Here is a 22,453-nt window from a genome sequence, read left to right as displayed (position 1 = left end):
GAAGGAAGGTCAAACTCCTAAAAGCTCTTTTTGTGTGAACTACTTTGTGCACACACTCACACAAGCACAGTTGCAAATATTTCCCTTGATTCTCTCTGAAACATGGCCAGGGCACCTATCTTAGCATTTTTCTCTTTCTTTTCTACTCTTCTTCCTTTTCTTTTGAAAGATGACCACACAGACATGCTTATCTTATTGTCCAGTAACTTCTGTTGCCAAAGTGCTCAAACTTTAGCCTATTAAAGAATTTTTTCTTGATAATTCAAGGCAGCTTCTTTTAAAGGTCAGCACAGTGTTTTAAAGTAGTGATGGATACAGATGCCCAAGGTCCATTTGTAAGACTGCATAAATACTTCTTGACATGATATGCATCACTGACTTTTTTCTAGGGAGCATATATACAATAGAAGTGAGATTAAATCAAATTATATGCCAAGTATCTATGTTTTTTATGCTGAACCATTCACTTTCTGACTCACCATGCAGCTGGCACTATTACTCAGCTGCTTTTGGCCCATGTCACTGCATGCCAAATGGTTTTAACCCACTGGTAGTTGTAGGTTGTTTTTTTTTTTTCTTCATGCTGCTTAAACAGATGGTTGTTAGACACATACACACACTTATATAAGGCATGTTGAATATGCAAGCTCACCCTCACCCACTCGTGCTATGTCTGAATAATCACATGGAAGACCTGGGAGCCACAACCTCAGCTCGACCTCCTCTTGACATTACTGGACGCTAGCCTCTGCTAGAACCCCCTCAAAAGTCCGAAAGCCTTCACATCAACAGTGATAGGATTATAGATAATAACCTCTCTGTAAGAAAAACATCTTCTTGGTGTACATCTTGTTTTTCACTTTTTTTAGAACACACACAATCCACTCATTCCTCCATCTCTTGTAAAAGCATAAAAGGGCACATTTACCTGTTTGAGCACTGAAGAAATCTTTTTATGTGCTAAAAAGCAATCAGTTTTTCTCAGAAACTAAATGCACTGATAGTCTGGTTTTGCACTATTTGCACTCACCTACTTGATATTCTCCACACATCAGGTTTTCAATACAAATGGAATGTATTTTCATAAGAATCATGTTTTCATATCTTCATGTTGGATATAAATCATTCATTCGCAGATAAGAAATATTGTATAAATGTGCCTTTACAAACTATCTGTATTCAAATTTTGCACTGAGCTGCCCAGAATCTGTTTTATTTCCACCCCAGCTAAAGTGCTGTCATCTGTTGTGTTGCATGCAAACATAGCCAAATGCACACAGAGACATTCTTCTGTCCCTTTAGGAGACAATACGCTGACTTAGATTCAATTCATGGGACTTCTCTTAACCATGACCATAAGGCCTGCATTCCTAACCCTAAACTAATTCTGAATTCAACCTAAACCAGTAGAAAATAGTGGGATTTTCAAGCTCTTGTGCAGCCCTGTTTTTACAGATGACATTTCATTTAAAAAGGGACTTGACAAGTGCATTATAACAAATATTTAGACCCTTTGCTTAAGTAAAGATAATAATTCTACTTAGCCCCCAGTCACACAGTATTAGAGACCAGTCAGTGAACCAGTGGTAAACACTGGTTGCTAGGGGAAAGTAGGTATTCCATGACTGGTTGGCAAGAGGTTTCAGGAAGTTGCTGGCAGTTGCTAGAAATTGGTCATAAAGAGGTATACGGTACTGCACTGAAAACCTCAGTGTGATTGCTTTAGTGTCTAATAGGTTGCTGTGGTCACCAGTAGTTTGCATGATGCCGTCTTGTCTGCAAACACAGGCAAAAACAGGGAGTTGGTGAGTCCCATGCAAACTATGGGTGACTAGAGCAATCTGCTAGCAACCAAAGGAACATTTCAGGCAGTGCACTGTATACCTCTTTGTAGAGCTGGGCGATAAAATGATAACGATATGTATTGCGAAATAACTTTTTCTCGATAGAAAAATTAAACTATTGCGATAGGCCTCATCTCTCTTGTCCTCTTAAAAAAAAAAAAAAAAAAAAAGAACAGCCAATCCAAATTAAGTAGCGCCGAACCAATCACAGCCGCAGCGTCACGTCACGTGACTTGTTACGTACAGCACAAGTGCCAAGGCGCACATGTGTATTTGTTTTTGCAGCCGTGCAGCCCGGGTAATGAAGGAAAGGAGTTTGCCGACTAGAGAAAAATCAACCGAGAGCTTGAGCGAAGGTTACCGAAGAAAAAACAGATGATGGTTCCAATGCCGGAGAGCTTGTCGAACGGAAGAGCCACAGAAGTTCCGTAGTGTGAAGGTATTTCGGCTATTTCAAGTCTGACAAAAAACAGAGTAGCGCGCACTGTAAATTGTGCCGAAAGCATGTCTGGAAATACAATAAAGCGGTGCATGCTCAATCTCTGACTGAAAGCGCTAATTCGTCATTCGGCTTTTGTCAGACTAAAGTCACTGTTAAAACTGTTTGAAAAGCTAAGCTATACAACAAGGAGAGATTGAGAATTTCCTTTTAGTTCTCAGTTTATTTGATATTGACAAAAGTTAGTCAGTTTTGTCTGTTCTTCTGTAAAATCAACTAAGATTTATTTTTTTAGAATTAATATTTTGTTTCTAAGTGGAATTGACAATTTAGTAGTCCGTGTTGTTTGTTCTATTTTGAAACTTAAACGCTTTAGCGGCTGCCTTTTGTGTAGTTTGCAATATTTGCCTTTATTTATCTGAAACTGAAGTCTCATGTTCCTTAAGTACATCTACCCTGTTGAACTTATTATGGGAAATAAATATTTTAATTAAAACAAGCTGCTAATTATTTCACATTTTACTTGTGAGCAACGGCACATTTAAATCTTACAAATATAGTTATTTGGCTTATATCGTGATATATATCGTTATCGCCTGAAATGAAAAAAACATATCGTGATATGAAAAAATCTTATATCGCCCAGCTCTACCTCTTTGTGACTGATTTCACCTTGTAACAGCCAATCAGTGAATACACATTTATCTCTATCAACTAGAGTTTCTTGGTCTGTGAGTAAGGCCTCAATTAATAGGCTTCAACAGACTTAAACCTAACCTCAGCCCAGTTTTTCACCCTAAAATGTAATTGTAATGCCACCCACTCCCACAGCACCTCCCAAGTCACCCCTGTCTTGAACCTTATCTTAATCTTACCCTGACCTTCAACCAAGTCTTCACCGTGAAATGTAATGATTTACTTTATCTAGAATAGCATTTTGTACCCAAAAGAGAAACACTGTAACTGCATAGAGAGGTAAATGTCCCCACAGCATGAGAAATACAAATACGCATAAACACACCCAAAAAAGGAACACGTGTCTGTTAAATTACTATGCTTTCAGTCATAATGTTTTCTTGCTAAACCAACACTTCAATATTTGTTCTGCGCTGCACCATAACTGCTCCCCTGAGCCCCCCTGAGGCATCTGAATCTGAATGTATAATGTCTCACTCCTTGCTGCTGCCTCATGCATACAGCATGGTCAGTCATATCTATTTATTTCCATAATCTTCAGGCTTTGTGTGTCAGCATGTTGGTACATATAACGGTACGTCACCTGCTACAGCTGTGGGTGTTAGAAGTGATAAGCGGCTTGCTTTGCTCCATGACTCTGTAAGTAGTTTGTTATAGAGGTGGGACAAGGTGTCACTCACATACAGTATATCCAGTGGTTATGTACTGTGTATAACATTGTTGTTCATTATAATGTGTGTTAATCTATAACAGATGTTCCAGATATTTTTATTTGCACATTTCTAATTGACTGTGTTTGAAAAGTAACACGAGGCTTGTAGCAGAGCCTGGTTTATATTACCGAGACATTTGATGTTCACATTTATATTCAAATTCTACTCAAATTCAGTCGGCTATAGTGGATGTGAATGTATAGTGTTGCACATTTTTACTGATTTACAGTTTGTGAGTTGGCAGACATCATTAGCAGAAGTTGTAATTTCTTTGAATATGGTCTGACCTTGAGGGGAATTTCCTGGGATGTTGCTGTGTATGTATTTCCATGAAGAGATAGCAGGTGTCACATCAATGCTCCAGACCATCAAACTGCCAAACCTTCTGCTTTTATAGATCTGGTCACCCTTACTTTTGATCAGTTGATCAAGGGCTTTGATTAGCAGTGCCTTGCTGTGATTTACCTACTGAATTCATAGGACTAAGTGAAGTTTTCACGTGACTGCGGGTACTTGAGGAAAGCCCTTGTCTCAATATCTACCTGCTTCTCTGCCAGTAACATTTCACTTGTAGAAATGGTCAGTGAGAAGAAGAGGAAAAGAAAGATACGGCTGGTAGATTGGAAGCTAAATATTCAAAAATAAATCCCAGTCAGTGAGCCGGACAGTCAAAAACATGAGCTTAAAGTAAAGCCTTGTACATCTGCTGTACATTACAGGGGTTAACAAATTTATTAGACAACCACTCAGTGTAAGGTTTATGCCTCAGCTACTCCAAATGATCACTATTAGTAATTACCCACATAATTTTTTTTATGTTTCTGTAAATGTTAATCCATCAATGAGCACAAACCCTTTAATTGAATATGGAATTTTTAATGCTAATAATTATTGTTATCCATGAATTTTCACTTTTTTTAAATAAAAAGGTAGAAAAAAATAGTCAAGCACATCATTTCGTTTTTTTGCCAAATTACAGTTATTTACTGGCATTCATGAACATAAAAATTAATTTTAGTGGTTGAATGTTATTTTTGATTAATTCCTGACTTCAGTGTGCCAACTCAACTTTGGGTATAAAACACGAATCCAGTTTATTTGCCTTATAATTATAAAGGTAATTATAATTATAACAATATAATTTTTACTTTTAAGTTACTTGACAGATTTAATGTTTTTATTGTTGTTGTTGTTGTTAAGCACTGTACGTTTAACTTTAAGTTTTATAAATTGGCTACTTCCTGATAAGCTCCCAATTTTTGTATTTTGTAATCCAAATACATTTCCTACCAAATGAACATAGTGGCCAATTTAGTAACTAGCCTGGTAGCCTATATGGATGAGAAAATGTGGGGTTTATTTGTACAGATTGACCTGGAATAAACTCCTATTTTTTCATTTCCTCCTTCAGAGTGCTGTGCAGAAGCATTTGGTGACTTGCTCATTCACATAGAGCCATACTCTCTGACTCATGTTGAGATCAGGGAGTTTTTGCATGACACTGGTCTTATACTGTGTCATCCTGCATAATGACGTCGAAAACAAGAAGGCACATCTTTGATGGATAAAAGCCTGAACATCTATTTTTGCACAGTACTTCATGTTAGTTAAAAGGTCAGATTAAGACAGCTGACTGACAGTGTCAGCAAGCAGCATTTGAGTGAAAAACACATCCTGTTGACAAAAGCTGTCCCGTGGGCATTGTCTGCTGCTGCTGTTTTTTTCCTTTCTTTTTTTAATAAGTAAGAGGCTTTTAATGAGTTTGTTTTAGAAATATCTTCATTCTAGTGGAAAACACACATTTCCATATTTTTATTTTTAAGGGTGATTTATGTTTTCTAGTTTTTCTTCCACCGCTTCTTTGTTTTATATCATTTTGTTAACATTGTTCAGAGCCCAGCAGCTTTCACAGATTACATTTTTGTTCTTTGTCTAAATGCTTCATCTCTAAGGTTTTTCAGCTTAAATTTCATTGAGGAATTCAGTTTGCATGTGGGAATGAATGAAGCTTTTACAGCCACTGCCTCTGTGATAAAAGACGTAGAATTGAACAGTAAAAATTCTTTGGATTTTTTTTGTATGAAATCTACTTAAATCAGAGGATTAGAAACCTCTTCACTGTTTTTCAAATCAAATTATGGTTTGTGTATCTAAATAAGCTCTTAATGGTCGGAGGAACAGATCCACTCACCAATTATTCTCCTCCTACAGACGAGTGTTTGCAACCCTCATATTGCTATGGTTACTACCTGGGTGGTGGTGGTGGTGGTGGTTCTCATCATTTTTGTGAGTAATTAATCACCCAGTAGGATGAATCCTGGTCATCTAATTACAGACAAATTAGATGGAAGTAATGCCTGAGAGGGAATATGAACACAGAGACTGCCCAGTATGGTTTCTTGCTATCTCTGCTGCTCCTGTTTTTTATTCTCTCCTGATTTCTTCTGTCTTTTAATCCAGTGAGTACAACCTGGTGTGCTTTTCCAAATATCATTTTAGAAGTAATATTGTTTCAAGTTAGAGGGAATTTTATTTTTATGTGATTCAATCAAATAAAGTGGAACCGTATTTTTAGAATAATGCTTGCTATTATTGCTCCAGAAAAAAGGTTTAATAATATGGCTAAACAGTAGAGAAATGGCTCTGGGGAGACAACATGTCATCTCTCAAATGTCTAGACCCAACAGAGGCCATCATTTGCTGCTACTTATACGTGTAAGAGGCTTGTTTGGGGCATTACTGTGGCATTAGCCATCACATTTTTTGTTGTTTTTATCTGCAGGCACCATTAAATATTGTAAATGCTGCCAAAGGAACAAAAACAATACCCTCCCCCAACCTCACCTCCCTTCCCAGTACTAATCAGTTCTTACGGAACCCATTCCAATTTTCTTATGGATACATTTCTCTCCGTTTATCCGCACAGCAAATGCTTTTAGTCATTCTAACCTTTCTGTCAAAAATGTGAGTAATTCATATTTCATTTTTGTGACATTTCAAAAGCTGCCCCTAAAGTGTGCTCGGCAGTTAGGTGGAAACACAGCTGAAATACGTGAAATAAGTTTCTACTCTCCCTGCAGGTGCTTCTGCCTCGCTTGCACATTTTTCTTTCACACGTACTCATGAACCAGTCCGTTCGCTAATGTTTGTTTTTCCCTTCTCTCTCAGCCATAGCTCCGGATTCTTGTTTTCTGCTTGCTTTTTGTTAATGTATGTAAAGCTGTCATCTTTCCATGCCAGTATAGAGGCTTTACTGGGAGTACTAAAGAAGGTTTAATAAACCTTTAATAAGCAAATTAGTGCACCCAGGACTAAAGACTCTTTGTGCAGAAAGGGCACCAGCAACAGTGTGTATGTGTGTGTCTGGGTTTGTGTGAATAGGCGCAATTTGCTGTGCTTTTGTTTGTAGATGTGTGTTTCTGTTTAGCTTTGTGTGTGTGCATGTGTGTTCATCATACCAGACACACTGTGCTATGCTCATCCCACTATGAAAGCCCTTCAGAAACAGGGCAAGACGCCCACTCTCCCACCAAGAATAGTTTGCAGCTTCAGTAATGTGCCATGCATTCTGTGTACAAGTGTTTATCAGTGCAAAGAGGACAAAAAATATCTTGGTTCATGGTTTTGCATCTAGACTGATTGGAGAGAAGGATCTTCATGTTACTGGATGCATTCTGGTTTGTCCTGTGGCTCCAGGTTGATAGTGGGATTATAACCACATGGCCATTTATTGAAAAGACTGGTTTTAAATTTACAAACACAGATGTAACTACTGTGTTTACATCTACTACTATCTGTAATAATATTTTGCAAGTTTAAAATTTATTTTCCAGGTGGGCTAACCCTAAGGTGGGTGTTGCGGACTCCTATGAGCTCCGTTGACTAATTTTCTTTACAGGCCATGTAATAATCTCGTCTGCTGCTGTGGCTCTGAGGTTTACTGCTCTTTGTGAATTTAGCCCGCTGCATGCTTTCTGATCCTTTGCCATTGCATTGATGTGGAATTTGGAAAGTAAAAGTGAATAGCACTAAAAATTACAAAATTAAACTTTGGACTAAAAGCGTTCAAGGATATCACAGCCTGCTCTGCACCACGCCAAACTAGTCCATCACTGTGAGGTTTATTGGATGAATGTGCTTCTTTAGAATGTCCAGTATTATCAAACAGCTTCAGTATAACACAAGAATCGGGAGAAGTTGTTCTGTCACCAAGCCTCCGCACTACAGTTATAGATTTCAAGCAAAATTATTATTCAGTGCTTTTACTGGGAATCATTTCACTAGCACAGTAGTGTGGTGTTTCGTGCCACCAATTAAGAGTAAGAATTCAAAGCCATTGGCTGACAGGGGTCTTGTGTGCAAAGTTTGCATGTTGTCACTTTGCCTGTGTGGGTTGTCTTCAGGCCCTGTGGCTTCACCCTACAGTCCAAAGGCATATGTTTGGTAATTGGTTGTTCTAAATTGGCTCAATGTGTTAGTGTGAGCATGAATAGTTGTCTTTCTCTCTGTTGGCTCTATGATTGATTAGCAGTCTGTACAGTGTGCACCCTACCTTCTGCCCTATGTCAGCTGAGATAGGCTCTAGTCCCCCTACAGCCATTCAGCTATTGTTTAAATATCATGCCCTGGAAACCAATACTTGTTTAAGGAGTTCTAAACAAGAAATTGACAGCTGTAGTCATCCTTGGTTATGCATGTTTTTTTGTGTTTGTACTTTTCTATCTAATCTTACAGTGCAACACATGCCTTGGTAGTCGAGTGCCTCCTAGTTGGTAGCTGCTCGTCTTCTAACTTTGCGGTTTAATGGCTAGTTAACAAGTTGCTGGTGCATCATTTTCTGGTGGTAGCAGGATATTGCGTGCTACTAGGCAATGGTAAAAAAGAAGGAAATGCTATATTTTAGGCCAAAAATGGTTACATAAACTATTTTATTGTATTTGTTTGTTTCTCTCTTGCTGTCAGCAGTGGTCATCATCCTTTAGCTTACCCCACTGATGCGAATGGGTTGACATTGTAACAGAGTCAGCAACTTGTCTTACTTTTCTAGAAGAGTTTTTTTTAGTGCCTAGCAAAATATCTGGACAATACTGCTCTGCCTTGGAACTTTTGCTCCCATTGGTTTCTCTTTCCGGTCAGCAACTACACCCACATGGATGTTATGCCTTCAAAGAATTTCAGCATTCTCTTGCTTTGCTTTTCTTTCTTTTTTTGGTTGGGAAAAATAGTTACAAGTGCATGTAGTTGCCACTCAAAGCTTTTATTTTACTAGTGCACCCAACACTTATCATTGCCTGCTGCCAGAATGCATTCAATCAAAATTAAACAGGTACCTTTTGCAGTAAGAAAAACAGAAAAATGTTCTGGGGCTAGAATCTGAAGCCTAAAAAGAGTGCCTAAAATTATGTTTATATTAAAAACAAATCTAAAATAGTATGTTAAAATCCTTTATATTATATCCAACAGATACATTTTATTTATATTCTAAATGCTAAATCATGAATTTTACACCCTAATGATACATAATTGTTTAAACTAGCTGTGACACATCCTCTTCCACCTTAAAGTCATAGGTCCTTAAGGTGAAAGTAATATAGTTACCTACATCAGTGAATTAAAAAATTAAGAAATAAAAAAACAACAAATTAAATGTTTAAATACCCTTTCATATCTTAGACATTGCATCACCTTGATGCTGGAAATGAACACTAATTAAATCACCTGATTAAAATTCATTATCAGTCACAACAAAGATCAAGGTAAGATTTAGAGGCGGCTTGAGTGTCTGACAAGTAGAAATTTCAAAAGCTGTGACAACATTTGTACCTAATGTCTCTGTGTTGCAACATATTTGAATATTTGACTGATGTAGTGAAGTAACATATTTGAATCTAGTCTTTGTCGGCGCTGGCTCGCCCCGTTTCTCCGGTGTGGTATATAACCATGTATAGGCCACTATGCAGACTAATACGTAATTATTTTCACACCCGAATATCTGACCTCTGTGGTCTCAGCAAATCTAAATGACAAATAGAGTTCATTATTGTGGTAATGCTGTTAGAATCTGGAAAATTGTCTGTCTGAAGGCCGAGGCAGGCGTATCAATGTGTTCCATTAGTCAGGTGAATACATTGTTATGGTTGTTTTTTATTTATTTATTTCCTCTTTTAGATCTGAGAACTCCAGTTGCCTCCAGCATCTGTGTTAGCGGAAATGAATCTGATTTGTTTTTAGGAGAAGAATGCATTTCCTCACTCACTGTTGAACAAGCTTATTTTGCACTTAATGAGAGTTTCATACGAAGTGCTGTCAAACTGAATTTGAAGTGTCATTTATCTTGAATATAGACACTCCTACTTTAGCAACACAACCATAGCACAGCTACATCTCCCTCAAATCGAAAGGCGTGATCCACTCTGCTGAAAATTCTCTCAGGTGGAGACTTTTGGGCCTACAGGGACTTGGTGTTGTAGACTGCTGCCCTGAGTATAAATGAAGTCTTTCCTGCTGAAGGTGACCTAGGAATTTAGAAAAAGTACTGCTACTACAGCGAAGCCAAACGCATCGACACCCTGATACAACAGCCCAGAAATAAATTTACCTTCGTGAAAAGCATATGACTCATTTGCTTTATATTTGGAATTTATTACCAGAACCTCGAAAACAGTCGCTCCAGTTTCAGCTTTCAGACACTTCTCATGAATCAAACTCTTATCTGATGATGACAGCTACATTTAGGATTCTGTGCTGATTTCTCTCTCTTTTAAAAACAGCATATTAAACCCCATAATAAATGTAAATACAAAGAAAACATATCAAACCTTATGTATTTTGATATGTATTAAAAACTGTCTAGCACCCGGATTTTTGTATTACACACATGCTGTTGTTTTGCATTATTTTCCTGAAACATATACAACTGTATATGCTGCTATAAAACCTGTTTATATTGTTTTCCATTAATGTGATCTTCTCAGGTGTGCAGGATGCCCTTTAACTCTTAAAAAAACACATCAACACAGATGCCGGATTTTAAACTGTGCACTGATAACAGGCCACATGATTCCCCTATTTTAAATTATGAATAACTGTTAGGGTAAAATAATTGCAGTTTTTGCATTCACTTTGCTACAAAGCTATATTTGTTTCTTATAAGTCAAATACATCTCTTTTCATTACAGCAGCATGCTTTTACCATTTACTAAAAGCTAAGACTCACTTGCTGTTTAGTTCAATATGTATGTATAAAAGAGAGAGTTCATTTTGACAGCTAATTTTGGTTTAATTTTAGTCATAGTCTTTGCTTGACGTTTATGCTAATGAATCACCATGTTAAATAATGGGCATTATAATGTTAAAGATAAAAATAGTCATGATTATCATTTTTATTATAATCAATTTTTAACACTGATGTTAGAAAAAAACCCCAAACAACTAATAAACAATCAATCAATAAATAATTATCAGAATATTGTTTGTCCAGGACAAAGAAACACCAAGACCCAGAAAAAAAATCATAAACACTACTAGATCTCGTGTTTGTATATGTAACCACATTTCATCTATTATTCTATTTGTTTGTATAAGATGTGCATCATGTTGTGTGTGTAGTGTACACATATTTGCAGTCCTCAAACTCAGTGCCACACACTCTAAACTCTCTCTAAATTATGAAATCCCACTGTGTATTTTCTGGTGTTTGTTCAGGTGTGTTTTCTTCCAGGTGTGTTTACCTGTCACGAGTCTGTGAGTGCTAATGTAAAATGTGACAACCATAACAGTAGGATTTCCTTTGTGTTTGTGGAGTGCAGAGGTTATCTGGCTGAGGAGGTGAGTGCTTGAATCTCTCAGTTTTCTCTGCTCCCTCTGGGAGACGAATAATCTCAGTGTCGCAAGGCTACGAATATAAGCTCCTCATTTGTGAACTAATTGTGCCGTCACTGCTGAAAAGCGAGCCTGGGAGAGCCAGGCAGCGTGTGTTTATGAGTAATTAGTATACAGATGTCGCACATGCATCAGAAAGCATTTGCTTCAGGTAAAAGTAGCTGACTGGTTTGACACAAAAGGAAATGGAGACTGAAGAGGTATAGCTTGCAAATATTTTAAAGGTGTCTGTCTGTTTCCAGTGTAGGGGTCTCGCACTCGAATCATTATTACTTTGAATTTGAAAGGAAGACACCTGAGATGTGTTCCAAGGAACTACAAGTTGGGAGTTATTTCCGTTCCATATACTGCTTTTTCTCTTATATGCCTGAGCACAGCTGATATAGCTGAGAGGAGAAGTGTGGTGAGTGATTATACAACTGGAGTGGAGAAGTCAATAGCAGACCTTACTTTTGTTAGAACTATTAGAGATTGATTTTTCAAAGATCCGTATGAAAAAAAATCTCCCTTTTTTGGTTTGGCTAAGAAAACAACAAATCTGTATTATCATGTCTGCTGTGTTTGGCTCAATAAATAATTAAGACTACCTAAGTATGGCTTAGCAGGTCATCCTGATGGGTACATCTTTTTGTTGGGGTGTACAGATTCGTCGTTTCAGGGTAGCTGTTGTGGTCAAATATTTTTGCAGTACTTACTGACAGTTGCTGTGTTTATAGAGTGCGAGACGTCGCTACAGTATTTGACAGATTGTGATTACCGTCCTAAGCAATGGCCTTATTATAAAGGACTCCAGAGGAAATCTGCAAGTAATGAGAAATGGGCACAGAGTGGCTAAATAAAATGGCATTTTCAACAACATGCTCGCACAAATTTACTCATCTAAAATCAAGTCACAGCTATGATTTGCTTCCTTATGGATTCAAATAAGTTTTCATTTTTTCCAGGTAGTTGAGAAGTCTGAGAGACTTTTGGTGGGTTTTTCTTTCCCCTCTATCTCTCTTAAAAGCTTCCTGCCAGAAACCCTCATGACTTTGTACAGTTGGACTTTCATGTTTGCCTTTGAAGCGCTGATTATTCCTTTCTGTGAAATTCAGGTCTAAAAACTGTATTTCAGATCATGAGGCGTCTTGCTGGACCTGACTCCGAAAGCCTTGCTGAGAAAGGATTATCATGAATCTTTGGCTGCAATCCCAAATTGCCATGCGAAGAGCTTAGATTTCTTTGGCACTGTGCTAAAATTATTCATTTTAGTGGTTAACTTACAAATCCAGGGAAATATTCTTTCTTATTGTAGCGGAATATTATTTAATAAAGTGTCGTGCAAAAGTTTTGATCCACTCCTCATTTCTTTATATGTTGCTTTCAAATAGGCAGACTTTTTTGTGATTTTTTTTTAAAAAAAAAAATTGGTCTTTGAATAATATTTCTACAGGCTTTCTGATGGTATCTTAATGTTTTTCTTTGGACATTTGCTGCTTTTTCATTCATTTTCAGCCCAATCCTTGTACCTGATCATTTTTAGAGGAATTTTCTTTTTTAAAACACTGACCTATGATGCAAGCGTAAAAAGGCACTTAACTTGAGGGATGAATCAATGCTGTGTCTACAAAAAACAGACAAATTGGCATTGAAAAAATTTTTAATTGTATTCTTGGGCACTTTGTTACTAGCAGCCTGTCACAGAAACAAATTGTTCCCATTGGTTTAGCTGAGTCTACAAAAGATCCCAAAGATTACACAGTTTGACGGGCGTAAAAAAATTATTTTTTAACCAACAAGGTGATTCCCAAAGAGCTATTAGCTGAAAACCTGGCATATCTTATTATCGCGTGCAGTGTGTCCTTAAAAACTGTTCTTTCACCCACCTTTCCGGGACACAAATGTTACTTTTTTTCCATGAGTGATTTGATAAACTCTTTAGTATTAAAACCGTTTAGTGTCAACAGCAATCTCATACACACACACACACGCAGACCTTCATACATCAAGTTACTTTTTGCACAATGCTCAGTCTTTTGCACAGTCCACTGTCATTGTTGGACTTTTCCTTTGAACTCTTGTGTCTTTGTTTCGTTCTTTTGCAATTTTTGCACACCTGCACTTTATGTAGTCCTGTGTTGATTGTCTGTTATATGTCATGGTCTTGGAGGAACGTTGTCTTGCTCCACTGGGTACTGTACCACTGCACATGGTTGAAATGACAATAAAGCCACTTGACTTCAGTTTACTTGACTTGGAACAGAACTCGCAATACCTTGTAGGTTGTTTTATCTCCAGGCCGGATCTCCAGCTCTCCATATGAGCTTGTCAGCTCCCATAGATGGCAGTATCGAGCTGTAGCCAGATCGAAGCCCCTTCACCCCTCCCCGGAAAGGAAGACACAGACATGATGTAGACTTTGAACACACAAAAAACATGCACGCACACATTCTGTGTCTCATGCTTACACAGCCCCCCTTCACACAAGCGTACACCTGCATGCAAAAATAGCATTCACCTAAAAAGACCAAGAAATGGGACGTGAAACATGAGGCAGAATAATTGCTTTGCCTCTGCTAAGTCGGTGGCCGGAGTAAAAATCAGAGAGCCAGAGTGCTTAAACAGAGTTTCAGTTACATAAATGTTTAATCTTGTGTGCTTACAATTTGTGTTCATATCTGATTGGCCACTATAAAAGGAAGTAGTGGTGACAGGCTTAATCAATCCCAGTGGGGGAAAAAAAGTAGGTCTGACTCAAACATACAATGGCGTTTTACAACAAGTAAATGGGTCCTCTGGATAAGAAGAGGTTACATAAATTATCATGACACCAACTAATGACCCTACAACATCTGCACCCTGCTGACTTGTCCTTGAAAATGACATTGAAGCCACAAAACTGACTCTTGGGTGCCGTTCTTCTTTAACGTCTGCTGTGAAGCTGGCCAGGCAAAATAAAAGAAGACAAATCTCCTTCTCCACCAAATCAATAGTGTGTTGCGTTTAAGAAAAAAAGAATTTCAAAGGCTTTTAATATTTGAAACAATTGAGTGGAATGGGTTTGAACGAGAAAAAGAATCACATAAAAGGTGAATGTGTGGTGAAAGAGGGCATTTCAAATGTACATTTACAAAAAGCCTTTATTATGTTCTGACCTTTTCTGAGTTTGAGAGTGTGAAGCAGCTGTGTAATTCAGCTCTAACAGGGAGCAAAAGCTTTTTAACAGCACAGAACAAGTTTCCACATGTGGGTTCATGCAAAGGAAAAAGTACAAGTCATGCAAGTCAAATGTATAAACCTGTATATGTGAATAAATAAAACAATCTGAAAAGTAAAAGGACTTTTAAAAAGATGGCAATATTTACACATTTCTTTCTGAAGTATGACACAGCACTTATTCCTGCACTTCCAAACCACTAACCACTAAATATGATAAACGGCACCAGTCTTTTCAGCTAGCTGCTTAGCTGTAGCAAGCTTTCATCAGTTAGCTTTCAATATAGCTAACTTCGGTAGCATTAGCTTACCTATCAGAATGCTTTAATGTCTGTTATTACCTTAGTGTACTTCTGTAGTATTAACTGCTGTATATATACAGTAATGGATAATTGATACCCATATTGGTCATAAAATTGAAGCCAGGATCAACTGCTCATTATTTCAGATTTAGTCTGACAAGAACTGCACAAGGTGGAAACAGGTAATAACTAGGCTAAGTCAAAATGGTTGCGAACTAAGTTCAGCATGTACTCACAGTAAGTGCCAGGTGTGACTGTTGCACTGCTGACTGCACCAATTTAAAAGTAAAACATAAAATAGAAATTAAATCTATTTTAAACTTGATGAAATGCAGGTGAAAATTTGCTGTTATCACAAACATCTAATTAGACAATCACATGGCAGCAACTCGGTGCATGTTGCCGCGTAGATATTCACAGGACGACCTGCTAAAGTTTAACCGAGCATGGGGAAGAAAGGTGATATAAATGATGTTGAACGTACCTTGATAAACTGGGGTTTCCTGCAGAGAGTGGAACAAAACAACATCCAGTTAGTAGCAAAAAATCTTCATTGATTCCAACCAGCAACAAGTTATGTAGATCTGCACGTTGAAACTTGAAGCAGATGGGCTATAGCAGCAGAAGCAGACGACAGTCCTGCTAAACTGAGTCCACCATCACTCACCAAAATTAGTCAGGAGAGGGTTGCCTGGGCAGAAGAAAATGTTTGGACGATAGAGTGGTAGTTTGGCATAAACAACATAGAAGCATGGGTCATTCTGCCTTATAAGAATGGTTCAGGCTGGTGGTGTATTTTCTTAACACACTTTGGTGCCCTTAGTACCAATTAAGCATCATTTAAAAGCCATTGCTTTCCGCTGGATACTCCACTATGTCACAAAGCTGAAATCACCTCTGTCCAGTTTTTTGAACATGACAGAGAGTTCACTGTACTCAAATGGCCTTCACAGTCACCTGATCTCAGTCCAATAAAGCACCTTTGGGTGTGGTGGAACAGGAGCTTTGCATTATGAATGCGCCGCAACTGTGTGATCCTATCATATAAATATAGACCAGAATCGCAGATGACTGTTTTCAGCACATTGTTGAGTCTTTACCAGAAAGAGTCAGTGCAGTACTGAAGGCACAAAGGGTCCAGTCAAGTTGACATTGAATGTACAGTACTGTGCAAAAGTTTTAGGCAGGTGTGAAAAAATGCTGTAAACAAAGAATGCTTTCAGAAATATGATATATAAAATATAATGATTGTTTATTGGCCCCAAATGTGTTCTGCAGCAGGACAACGACCCCAAACATACAGACAAAGTCATTAAGAAGTATCTTCAGCGTAAAGAAGAACAAGAAGTACTAGAAGTGATGGTACGGCCCCCACAGACGCCCTGATCTCAACATCATCAAGTGTGTCTGGGATTACATGAAGAGATAGAAGGATGTGAGGAAGCCTACATCCACAGAAGATCTGCGGTTAGTTCTCCAAGATGTTTGGAACAACCTACCAGCCGAGTTCCTTCAAAAACTGTGTGCAAGTGTACCTAGAAGAAGGCAAAGGGTGGTCACACCAAATATTTATTTGATGAAGATTTCTCTTTTCTTCATTCACTGCATTTTGTTGATGGATGAAAATAAATGATTAACACTTCCATTTTTGAAAGCATTCTTTGTTTACAGAATTTTTTCCTCACCTGCCTTTGCACAGTACTATATGTCCAGTGACTAAATGTTATCTAGAAGCTTAAATGAGTATTTCACACTCGTACCTTAATAAACCCCATATGAATAAATGATAATATTTTCATTTCCAAAGAATAGGTAGCTTAATGTCTTCTTTGGAGATTTGATTGTGATATTTTTGCAGTGGACACTGCAGGGGATATTTTATTGTCTATTAGCAACTGATTCACACATTAATGATGTGTCTACTAGTTTAGACATTTTTAATTTCTCATTATATTTGAAACAAAACAGTCTCACAGAAAAAAAGGAGGTTGAAAGGTGTTGGGACTCTGTGAGCCACAAGATCAGTTACAGTAATCCTTGTGATTGATTCTCCAAGCGTGTGGGGGTTGCGGTTGGCTTGGGTTGACAGGTGAGCAGTGGGACCATTACACCATTAATCATGAAATTATCAGCAATCAAGGAAATCCAAAAATGTATTTTTCAATTTGTAACTTTTTGGAGATAAATGACCATTTTACTTGTTTTTTCTTTTTATTCTCTCTTTCATTTGTCTGTCTAAAGCATAGGTGTCAAACTCTGGCCCGCGGGCCAAATTTGGCCCGCAGCCTAATTACATTTGGCCCGCGAAGCCATACCAAATTACTATTAGAGCTGGCCTACTGGTATTATACAGCTAATATATATATTGTTTAGTATTAAGCTTTGCTTGTTCCATATTCAGTTTTTCAGCAAAACTTGTTTGAGTCCATAAGAAAACATTCATTCTTATATCTAGAGGAAGATTTTTTTTTCAATAAATATTAATGTTAGCCCGCGACTTTGTTCCAGTTTTGAATTTTGGCCCACTGTGTATTTGAGTTTGACACCCCTGGTCTAAAGTATTACCTGTGTGTTGTTGCATTTTTTGACTGCTATGTTAACCTTTTGCTGCCTATTGTTTATGCCAGGGCTTTGTTAAACTTAAACACTATCAAGCCAGTGAAGTGTTATTTCCAGCTCTGTAAGTGGCCAGCAGTGTTTCCCTCTCTCTTTAGTTTCGCTTGTTGACAACATGTCTCCCAGAGAGGTGCTTGTATTCCCACTGTGGTGCCATTGCAAGCATGTGTCAATGGCATTTAGACTAATGTAATGTGATTCGTTCCTTCTGATGAGGTGAAATGAGATGACATTTCACTTGACAATCAATCACGAGCCAAATACCCATTTGTAAGGCTGCCCTGAGAGTCCATGGGTTCATGGTTAACAACAGATGGCTAATTAATGAAGCAGTACACAGATGACACGTTAAAAACATTTTTTATACGATCTAAAAATCAGTGCAGCATAATAAATAGAAGCATTTTTTTTTAATTAATTGCCATTGCGTGTGCTTGTTTGGCCACTTCTTATTATTTTTACTTTGCAAAAATAGCTGAGCATTGTGAAATAGTAGTTTCAGAGGTTCATGGCAACATGGCCTTCTACATAATAGGTAGTTAAAAATAAGCAGATTATTCTAGAAGAAAATAAGCAATTTTAGCATTACTCCAGAGTCTAATGTGCACTCAAAAGATAATTTTTTCTTTATGTAATGATTTTTTTCAGTAACATAAAGCAATAATTTTTAGTAAAAGCAACTAAAATGTACAAAATTAAAGATTTATTTATTCAAATAATTAATCATTAAGGGAAAAAAATGCTGTTATAAACAATGTATACCAATTGAATGTTTTACATTGTGCTTGTGCAACAAAATACATGAAAAATTTACATGTAATCAAATTACTTAAAGTAAACATTTCGGGCATAAATATTTTTGGGGAGTGTCACTTTTGTTTGTTTACTACAACAAAGTCTTCACTGTTGTCGAGCCTCTAAATAGCATTGAAACCACCAGTTTCAGCCTTATAACTAGTTCTCTTGTTAAATTGTAATAATTATAATTCAGATATGTGATGCCATTATCATAAACAGCAAACCTGCAGTTTTTTACTATCTTGACTCAGCTCAGTTAAAGCTTTCCTATTACACCCATCCATCCCACGTAATGTGACCACAGTGTTAGTCACTGAAAGCTTCCTCTTTTACATATTTTTTTAAGTCATATAGTGAGCACATTTATTAAATATATTATTTATAGTAACATGTGGCTGGGTGGTTTTTTTATTGGTTTCCCCTTTCAGTTCTGGCTTCTCCCAACATTAAAAACATAGTAAGTTCCTTCTGCTGTCAGTGTGCCCTTGACCAAGACATTGGCTTACATCTGGAGTTGGTCCCCAGGTGCTGCACTGTGGCTGGCCATTGCTCAAATACAGGGGAGGTGTTCAATCACGATGTCCTTAAACTCTTATTTTCCTTCAGTAGTATTTTTAAAACGTTAAAAAAACTTTTTTTAACAAATTCTCACAATTTGTTATCAATGGGTAACGTATAGCCTCTGTATTGTTCTGTTAAGAAATATGTAGATGTGCTTCATGACTATTGTTATATTATTTGTGCTGTGTAACGGTGATCAGTGTAATACGTTTCATATTGGCGGCACTGTAAAAAAGCCAAGTCGCGTGCTTGTGTGTTTATGTGTTTGTGTGAAGTGGATCGTGTAGGGTTAAACAGGTCTGGGGTTTGATCCTGTCTGCCCTGAGTTGGCCTGGCTCTCTGCTCTCTTCTGCCCACTGAAGCTGAAAATAGGACTGGGGCTGCAGGCTCTCTCCCTCTGCACAACTCTCTGCCGGAGAGCACAGCACTGGACAGTTCTCAACATAACAGCACTTCTACCACTGTAGATGCACACTATCTACGGATATCGACATTTTAGAGGTGATGCAACCGCCAAGCTCGATCTCATCAGTAAGGGTGATGATCCAAGTGTCACTCATTTTTTGCTCTTATATTTAGGTTGCTCAATGTTGTTTTACATAGAATAATGTGCAAAAATAACTACAATTTGTATAAACAGGTGCGCGGCTCTATGGTCACATGACACAGCTACGTGAATAAAGCATTGCAAGTTTATATCTAGTTTATCATGTTGACTTTTACTGACCAAAATATGTAGACAGAAGAAGTCAAGGAAGAAGATGAGTTCAAGTATTCAATAAAAAGGAATTTGCAAGTGTTTGCATAATGAAATGCATTGAAGACACTTTTCAGGTATCTCTGGGTTTTTTTTGCTTATTAAAACTTAATGAAAAACTCGACTGTCCACAAGACACCTCTGCAGGGTAATTATTAAATTTGTTCCCTGTTGATTTTCTGACAGGCCAATAATTATTGTAACAAATGTCTCATTCTGGACCGGTTTATAGATAAACAGTAGTGCGGTAGGCTCCACACAGCCTATTAAAAATAAATGGCATTCAGCCTGCCTGGCTCATCCTCATTATGCCAGCGACTTTCACAAATAGCAGCTCTTGAGAATTTTCACATGTCAGAAGACATTTTTTGCTCATGCTGAAAAAGACTTTTACAGCGGCAGAGTGTGTGGCACTGACGCAACAATATTGTGACAGCTCAGAGGACTGATCCCAATACAAAAGAAGCTCTCTCTCTATTTTGCTGTTGTTTTCTATAGCCGGCCTCTGTGCCGCTTGACTCTATGTAAAACCTCTTAATGCGTGTCTAAATGAAAGCATATATTCCCCCCCTCCACTTGAAATGTACTAACTCCATTTTCACCTGGACAGCAGCCAGCTAGAGTCAAAATAATTACCTTTTTTAAACTATCATGTGCTTGACAATGTTTCTTCAGGTCTGTGAGCTAATGACAATCACCTGCAGGTTGGTAGTGATTTGATCACAAGCCTAATAGCAAGCCTCTTTTAAGCACAGCAGACACAGTCCATTGGTATATTAGCTAATTAGGTAATTGAGTTTAATGAAGGGTGGTAATCAAAATGATCTCCTGAAATAATAATAAAAAAATAATAATGGCAAATCTGAAAGTTAATCTTCAATGTGATCATCATTTTGCATTGTAATAATTTGGAATAAGCAATGAGGCTTAAAGTATTCAGCCACAGGCTCTGTGAAAGAGGTGGATGAAGCCACTTCTTAGCCACATAATCATTTCAGTCATTATTTTGTGTGGGGCTGTTTTGAAATCTAAATTCTGGCTTTTTGGCTCTGAGCATTTTTTAAAATATATATACAATGCTGCTCAAAAATCTTGAGCCATCCTTTATTTCTTCATATTTTTATAAAATATAGAACATCAGAAATAGGTACAATGATTTACTAAAATGTGCAAACATACATGGAATTACAGTATATAAGGCAAAAAATATAATTTAAAATTCTAACAAGCTTAACAAGTCAGCATTTGGTATGACCATCTTTATACTTCAACACAGCCTGAACTCTCTCAGCCAAGCTTTCTTGTTATTTAAGTAGTCTTAAGGAATAGTTGTCCAGGCTTCTTCAAGGACATTGTAAGCTCTTCTTTGGATGTTGGCTGCCTTTGTTCTCCCCTCGTTGGCCAATCCACGGTAGTGTTACACTGTGTTTTTCTGTTGAGGCACTATGCTTTTACTGCATTGGCAGTGTGTTTGGTGAAAAATGGAGCCACTGCCAGTAAGACACTTTCCAGATGGCATTGCACTGTGGATCAAAGACCGACGGTACTTTTCTGCATTAATAATTCCATCAATTTTGACAAGATCCCCAGCACCACGGGTTCAAATGCAGCCCTAACCAAACAGAGGCTTCACCATGTTTTACAGTTAGCTGTGCATACTCACTGTTACCAAAAATGCAGTTTTATCTGTGTCACACTGTGCTGTCTTTGGTATTTTTGTAGCTTTCGTTAAAGAAATAGGAACAAATTATGTGGCAGGCTGTTTATAACAAAGTGCCAAAAGATACAATTAAAAATTGGTTCTTTGCTCCAATTGTCTGTTATTTGTAGACCAAACACTGGCTCATCCTTTGAGTTAGGTATTTGTTATGCTTTAGTGATTCACAGGTCAATGTTGCGTTGTTTTAAAAATGACCAGGTACAAGGACTGGACCTGAAAATGAGTGAAAAAGCAGCCAATGTCCAAAGAAAAGACTTTCAGAAAAACCTGGAGAACTGTTCCTCAAGATCACTTAAAGTGGAAGCAGAATGTAAAGGAATGAGGGGTGTCTTGAGACTGTATGTTATATACAGCTATATATTTGGTATAGGAGGCAAATCTTTTAGTTGACTCTTGATTTTGTTGTAAAGTAGGTATTTGTGCTCTCCTCTCCGATGACACTGATTAAAAGTAATTAATTTAACTAATTTTAAATAAATATGTGGTTTTATTTGGTTTTCTTCATGTGAAGTTGAAACTTTTTTATTGATGTTTTTTGTCCCATGATGTTTTTGAGCCAGCACTGGTGGCCATTTGTAAGTTTTCACTTTCCTTATGTGCTAAATCCTCTTTCAAGAGATGAGCACATGCACATGGGTATTCTTCAGGTGTGCTGAAGAAAACAACTGTTTGGTGCATGCCAGGATTCAAACCCAACCTTTCCAGATAAAAAGGAGTGTTTCATGTCCAGTAACACCAAAAATATACCTTACTTAATTTAAGTGAAGAACTCTTGATTGCCATCAACATGAGTGTGAATGGATCAATGAGAAGCAAGTGACCAAAAAATATGTGTTCTATTTTATTAGCAGTAAAACAAAGTAGAGATCAGGCCGATGAAGATACTGTTAGTTTGTAGGTGGTTCTTTGCAAGTCAAAGATTGGACCTCTT

General features: G+C 37.5%; 1 protein-coding gene across 7 annotated transcripts in view; it reads left to right on the top strand.

Annotated features, from left to right (window-relative positions):
* The window catches only part of magi2a (membrane associated guanylate kinase, WW and PDZ domain containing 2a), a 272,345-nt gene that overhangs the window by 34,075 nt on the left and 215,817 nt on the right, over positions 1-22,453 (top strand). The gene's annotated exons all lie outside the window — the stretch shown is intronic.

The sequence above is a fragment of the Oreochromis niloticus genome, linkage group LG17 (genome assembly GCF_001858045.2).
Source record: "Oreochromis niloticus isolate F11D_XX linkage group LG17, O_niloticus_UMD_NMBU, whole genome shotgun sequence".
Classification (NCBI taxonomy): Eukaryota; Metazoa; Chordata; class Actinopteri; order Cichliformes; family Cichlidae; genus Oreochromis; species Oreochromis niloticus.
The sequence above is the reverse complement of the archived record's forward strand: the minus strand, read 5'-3'. Positions and strand labels throughout refer to the sequence as shown.